Genomic DNA, 7,545 nt, shown 5'->3' on the forward strand with positions numbered 1-7,545 from the left:
ATTAATTCCCTTGGTACTGGACCGCTGTGATCCCCGCATCGCTTTACAAAGTTCTGCCCCTCTCTCTGTCCCTCTCTCTCTTTTTTTTTCTGTCATGGTCATTTCTTGGCAAGACAAATTTTTTGCCAATCTCAATAATGTTGATAGCGATACGTACAGAACACATTTTTTTATCGCCCTGGTTTAATTGGTTGAAATCCCCGGCTCAGACCGTCTGTATACTTATTCCTGCTCCCTTTTGTATACTTGACCTCGAAGTTGTATTCCTGCAAAATGAGACTCCATCTTGGCAGTCTCCTGTTTTTTCGTGACATTTGCTTCAGCCATGCAAGAGGGCAATGGTTGCTCTCGACCGTGAACTTCGTACCTTGAATATAGTATCCTAGCTTTCGAATGGTCAATACTATGCACAAATACTTTTTCTCTGAGGTGCTAAACGCCTCTTCTCGCAGTGTCAGTTTTCGACTGAGGTATAGCATGGGATGTTTTTCACCGCGTTCGTTAAGTTGGGAAAGGACGACACCTAGACCACGATTGCTGGCGTCACACTAGAGAATAAATTCTCTTTCTCTGCGAAAGTCTGGCAAGACACACAGGTCATGACGACAAAGCTTCCTTCTCAAAAAAATCCACATATTCCGAATAAGGCTCTGCAAATCTTCACCTTTCGTGCAATTCACACGCTAACATTTTCCTTCTCATGTCCACAAAGGACCTGCACTAAAGCACCAAAGAAATAACCCAAAAATGTTGCGTAAAATAGGCGCTCAAGATTCCACCTCATTTCTAAATACTACCATGCACACTCTAAGCGATACTCAAAACGCTGTCATCTTATTAATACATGTGTGGTACACACACCAACACTTTGCTTCTCTCTATGTGTGGGCAAGACACGCCTTAAAGAAACGGTACAAACACTTTCTAAAATTGTACAGTTAAACAACGGATCCGCCAAATAACGCATTTTACCATCTAAAGAAAAAATCTCGCGACCACTTTCAAAAAATAATCGATACTCCAGCGCACCTCTACAGGCTTCTAACAAATAACCTAGACTAGATGTTGCAAGCGTATCTCAAACAAACAAAAAAGGCAATGCCTATTTGCTTAAAAAGAAATAACAGCATATCGAGAGGACAAAGTTTCAAAAATTTATGCGTGCGAAAACCATCTCAAAATATTGATGAGCTTCTAAAACAAACAATCTAAACAAAGCTCCAAACTTGCTCATCGCAATGATGTTTTGATCTCAAAACCTACCACTAAAAGGCAGCTCAATAAAAAAATGTTTGAAACCCGTTTTAGTAGCAATAGTAAGCTGTAAAATTGAAATACTGCCCAATTTTAACCAGATGTTGCAAATATGAATATGTAGCCAAGGCATTGTACGAGGTGTCCCAGCTAACTTTAGCCAGTGTTTTCCCGAGCATGAAAGAATCCCGCGAATTAAGCCGCGAATACACGCGTTGTGCCTCGAGTGGCCAGTCGCGCAGCAATTTTGCGTGTATTTGTGGGCTTCTTTCACTTTCGGAAAAACACTTGCGTAGCACGTATTGAGCAATAGAAAGCTGCATCGAGAGTTTTTCATGTTGCTCTACAATTTTCTCATTGACACTTTTAATCTAATTATAACATTTGAGAAGTTGGTTAATTACGACTAGTTATCTAATTGGGCGGAATGAAAAAAAATGAATATCTCCAAGCGACAGAAAACATTACCTTGGTTCTGTCCATTTACGTGGCATACTCATATTTTTTACTATGGCTAAAGTTAGCTGGGAACCCTGTATAGTTTCAGATTTTCAATTTTATTGCGATAGAAATTGTATGGACTCACCAGGCGCATTTTGGCCGCCGCCGTGATGTCCCGTATAAAGTCCAAGGGCGATAACATCATCGCCGCGCATCATATGCTGTATGTGCGAGAGAAGCCGACGATCGCGGCTCAATCTGGCATACGCGGAGGAAAGCGGGGAGCAAACGTGCCGTCTTCCGTCGCGCGAAAGGCTGTGGGGGATGGGGAGGGGGCGGCGTTGTGCCCGACCTAGCGCAAGGGGATCTGACGATCGCAGCTCAATCTCGCGCGCGATAGGGAGGAAAGCGGGGAGGCAACGCGGGAGGGAGGTGCTTCCGACTCCGCCAACAAGTGCGTACAATTCGCACGGTCGCGCGCACCGCATCTCGAGACTGCAGACGGCTCATACCTTCGTGCGCGCTGTGTTCTCACCGCTCGTGCGTTGGAAGATATTGATAGTGACACGTGTACTTATCTTTATCGGGCGACCACGTTTCGCCGCCTAACAAATGTTATCGCACAGCGCGGGACGCGCCTGCATGTATCCGAAGTTTCCGGAAAGTTATCGATGCTTCTATCCGCTTTCTGTTGTCGCCGAACCTCATGTTATCTGATTTCATCGCCTGACGCGAATGGTGTAGAACTTTGTGGAAGGCACGCGGGTCCCAACGATTAGTCTGGAATATTCGACGATTGATGTATAAAAGCCGACGCGCTTGACCCGTTGATCAGATTTTCGACGATCGCCGACCGTGTTCGCCGCTATCGTTGTGCTATAAGTGTATCCTGTTTTTGTGGGCACAGGTTCGCCCAATAAAAATTAGTTTTGTCTTTCACAGTATTGCTACTGTGTTCTTCAATGTCACCACCGCCACGTGACAATAGGACGGAGGTCACTTCGCTCGCTGCTGCTGCCGCGCGTGCACACACCAGCGTTTTGACAGCGAGTGTCCGCGCTCATCGAGTGCGATGTGTTCATGTTATTTGTGCGCGCTGACGCCATGCTATGCCATGCTTGTTAGTTCAATTAGTAAGCTTATGTTTCCAACTTTATATGGTCGACAAAACTATTATCCTTACTTCGTATAGCTGTCTACTAATTTGATATCGCAATGGTGCTTCGCCTTTCGGGCGAAATTGCGACTTTTATTTTTCAGAGCATTGAGTTTCTCACTCAAGGAAGTACTGAGTGTACTAGACTATGGTCGAGTGGGCCGAACCAATAAAAACTTTGGGCCGAACGGCGCTCTCTCGCTGAGGCGCCGCGTGTGGAAAAATTTTGCGAGAGCGCTGCGCGCGAACTGGATTGGTGCGGAGACGCGCTTCGCGGCATATTCAAGAAAATTTGGCTGCGGGCCCCGAGACCGATTGCGCGCGTACGCTCTTATAATAGTGCTTTGTTTTCAATGCAAATTTATACTGACACCTTTTTGCTACGTATGCATACTTGAGGCATGGGTTATGCAACATGACGTCTTCAATTTTGCTGTCGTCAAGTGCGTCGTCTGCTAGCCAGCGCGCTTTCATTGCGCGGACGCTGGCGGACGCCCAGTTTTTCTCGCGAGAAGTGTGCGCAGTAAAATGTTTTATGGTTTTACTTGCTTTGGTGCGCCCGCGACTCTTGTCGACCGGTATCAATTGTAGTTTTAGCCAGGTAAACTGCTACGTTTAATACTGTTTTTTAAGAGTAACACTTTATTTTTGCCACAAAAGCCGCCTATCTGCAACATGAAGCTACGTAAAAAAATTTTATTGATATGGTATCATTTTGCGCGCGCTTCTTGTTGGTGGAGTATTGATCATGGACAATGATCAAGGAAAACAACATTATAGTGAAATAAACCAGGTTTATTAACTCCGTGGCGCGAAGAGATGCAGATGGCCAATGCATCTAATGCATTCTAGATATATCTAAGGGTACATAGACATATATATCCACGACATGTATGTAAGAGAACACTTATCAAATATTCTAATTGCACTTATTGAAAAACTGAGAACTCCTGACCGGAACAAGCGTGTTTCTTTTAAAAGTTGCACCAGCTCCAGGTGAACCAATAGACTTTCCGAGAAAAGGAATCAAGGCAATTATTGGACGTAAATATGAACAACAGTGTTAGGGACAAGATATTGCCTATGTACTCAGACTGAATCGGAGAGACCGGGAAGTATATACCAAAGTAATCTCCGTGGCTTGTCTGGCGATCTCCTTCAACATGCCAGCAGGCGAAATGAAGTAGAAACATCGTCTATCGAATGGCATTTACCATTCAGATTGTATTCGACTTCAAAATTCACTATTAAAAATTACTGAATAGCCGTTTTCGTTCGAATGTAATGAATAACAGCACTTTTGAAATCTCGAAGGTTAGGGGCCGATGTAAGTGAGAACTCTTATTCCGAATGATTGTGCTGCTGGAGAATCGCGGCTGTTGCGCAGAGGCGCACCATTTCCTGAGAGAACGCATAGGTGCTAACCGGTTCAGCTGAACAAGTTCCTAGCTGTCATTCAATATAAATTCCCCGTTTTGGGACAGCCTGTAAATCTGCAAACTTGATTCAGACAAGGAAAAATTTTTTTGACAGTATCAGCATGTCTGCAAGACTGCAACCCATTAAGACTGGGTTCCCAATGTGGTACCACACTTATTTTCTTCAACGAACACAGCATATCTACAAATATATCTACGTGTATGTGAGGTATGCCGTTCCTTTAAATGCTTCCTTATTGGCCTTATGATAGTGCACTGGATAACTGAAAGCAGCCGTTTATAATACAGAAGCTGCTTAGTTGAGGCGGACTGTTAAGAACGGCCAGCTGCAGTGCAAAGTTTTGCCAACCCGTTGCGACTGTGGAGGCAACATCCCGGGAGCATCGCCGCCAACCTCTAGCCACGGCGTGACTAAATCGACTTTGTGTCGGGGAACAATAAGCGCATCCCCCACTCTCCGTCGCTTCAGCTAGGGTGCGTTCGATGAAGCAGGCTTTGTGCTGAAACTGCCGCCAACCTCTAGCCTCATCTCCGTTGTGACGGAATGAGTTCGGCGGGCCAACTATTGTTACCAAACTCCCCAACGCGGACCTGATCTGCTACGGGTGCGCGAGTTGCCGAGGGAACGCCGTGTTGCGCTCCTTCCCACGCACCGACCAAGACGCAAGACAACGCGCTACCCGGAACGGCTCCCGAGTTCTACGAAGCCCTTCTGACGTTGGCTCGGAACGATCGCCCCTGTGTGTATGCGTGTGTGCGGGTGTGTGTGTAAACCGTGCCGCGGAGAGGCGGCTAGTTTGCGATGACTAAACGAACGTTCGCATCACCTTGTATCGGGAGAGGACCGAGTGTTTAAAAAACCGCTGTTGTGCGGCTGCTCAGAACACTCTCTGTCAAGCAGTCATGTTAGACTGATGTACTTTCTCAAACAGTCATGTTAGACTGATATAAATACTGTAAATGAACCCATATTCCTCGTTCTCGATGAGAAGCAGTCCTTCCCCTCATCAACGTCCTCAGCGTGGATAAGTTTGACGACGGCATGGGCCAGCTACCTTCTAATTCATGCCCGACTCCAATCTTGACAACGGATCACGAGCGATGGGATTGAGCCCCCAATCCTGACAGGACGTACAATCGGGAACGGCATTACATTTAGATATGAAATATAAGATAACATGTTCTTCTCAGGAATCAGACTCGAGAATAATTTCTTTCACTTACACCCCTAGAAAAAAGGCAAAGGACGTAGCTACCTTTTTTTTTTTTTTTAATTAGACATATTTTAGCGTTTTACGTCTGGCGAAGTGCTTATGATCGAGGCACCCTGTTTAGTTCTCACCACCTGGGGTTCTTTAACGTGCACCTAAACAGAAGTACACGAGTGTTTTCCCCTTTCGTTCCCATCAAATTCCGCGACCTGGTTTGAACCCGTGAGCTCGAGTTTAGCAGCGCGCAACGCCACTCGAGTTTAGCAGCGTGCAACGCCAATGTCCACTATTAAGCTATCGTGCCGCCATTCTTTTTTCTTTTTTTGCAGCGAAACTTTTGAAGGCTACTTACCCCACTATCATGTCCGCATGTAGAAAAAGATTCCCTAAGATAGTACAATGACGGGCCGAACCGCGGTGGAGTTGAAGTTCGCCATTTAGGGACCCACATGGTCATCCTTCTTCACCGTGTGGAAAGCACTGAGTTTTGTTTTGTTGTTGTTGTCAAGCATGGACTGGACAAAAAATTTCACACTGCTTACGGGTCAGATTAGCATGTATAATAGCTACCTAAAACTGTTTTCGGCGCCCGAGTGCTGACCGCAATAAAAGAAACCATGCCAATTACTCCGCGTTCTAATACGCGAGGAAGACGGAAATATGAATTGAATGTTGTACTGTAGATTTTTTTTTATTTTTTCCATAAGAATATTTCCCGTAAATCTGAGCGCAGGGCGCCGTATGGGGCCGATATGTTTTATTTGTTTGAAGCGGCAATTGAGCAGGAAGCTTATATGTTTTTTTCTCATTGCGTTACGCAAGACCTACTGATGAAAAACTATATTCGCAAAAATGCACACGAGAGATACCTACTGCTTGAAGAACAAGAAAAATATTTTTCTCCAATGAAAACCGTAGTAGAATGAAAGCCGACACCGCGGCCGCAATGCACGCGCAGTCACCGAGCGGCATTAAAAATAAGTAAAACAAAATAAAGAAAAGAAGGAAAGGAAGATATTCCTAAGGCATAAATACATGTCATAACCACTTGTAAACACCATTTGAGCGGTTTGATCGTAAACAGCAGCGCGCGAAGCAATACGAACGACCCTGCCGAGCAGAATCGCCAACAGTTTCCAACGGCGCGACCTTGACGCGGCTACAGTGGCCACTGTAACGCGGCCCACTTCACTTCGATCGCAGCGCCGCCAGAGTATTTTTCATCGTGACGCACCTCACTGTAAAACATGGGCCGCCCCAGCCGCTCGGCTATAGCTCGGCCCACTCAACCGCGATGTATAAACGGGAAAGCCCAATCAACATCAACATAATCGCCCTACCATATGAGGTAGAGATAATGAGGTAGAGATAACATGGGAGGGGGAAACTACAAAGCCAGCTAAAATAAGAAGAGGTCTCAGGCAGGGCTGTCCATTGTCGCCTCTGCTTTTTATGATTTACATGAGCCAAATGGAAAAGAAACTAGAACAGAGCACAATAGGAACTGACATAAGCTATATGCTGGAAGGGCAGAAGTTAGCTCAAGTACTAGCCGGACTGATGTATGCAGATGATATTGTACTGCTTGCTGACTCCCGAGTAGGGCTACAGGAACTGATGAGCATATGTGGAGAGGAGGGAGAAAAATTGGGACTGCAATTCAGTAGAGAGAAGTCTGGGATAATAGTATACAATGAAGAAAGGGGGGAACCATTGGAAATACAAAGCACGAAGATTGATCATGTTGAAAAATACAAGTATTTGGGCATATGGCTAAACGAGGGCAAAAAGTACTTGGAAGAACAGGAAAAAATTATGATTGAAAAAGTGAAAAGGAACTCAGCTGTAATGAAACACAAGGCACTATGGAACTATAATAGGTACGCGGTGGTTAGGGGCGTATGGAAAGGGGTTATGGTACCTGGCCTCACATTCGTAAATTCAGTACTGTGCATGAAATCGGAAGTTCAGGCATGCATGGAAACGAGACAGAGAAGTGTAGGCAGGTTGGCCTTAGGAGCACACGGGAACACCCCTAATGAGG

Source organism: Dermacentor andersoni, chromosome 1 (genome assembly GCF_023375885.2).
Source record: "Dermacentor andersoni chromosome 1, qqDerAnde1_hic_scaffold, whole genome shotgun sequence".
NCBI classification, from domain to species: domain Eukaryota; kingdom Metazoa; phylum Arthropoda; class Arachnida; order Ixodida; family Ixodidae; genus Dermacentor; species Dermacentor andersoni.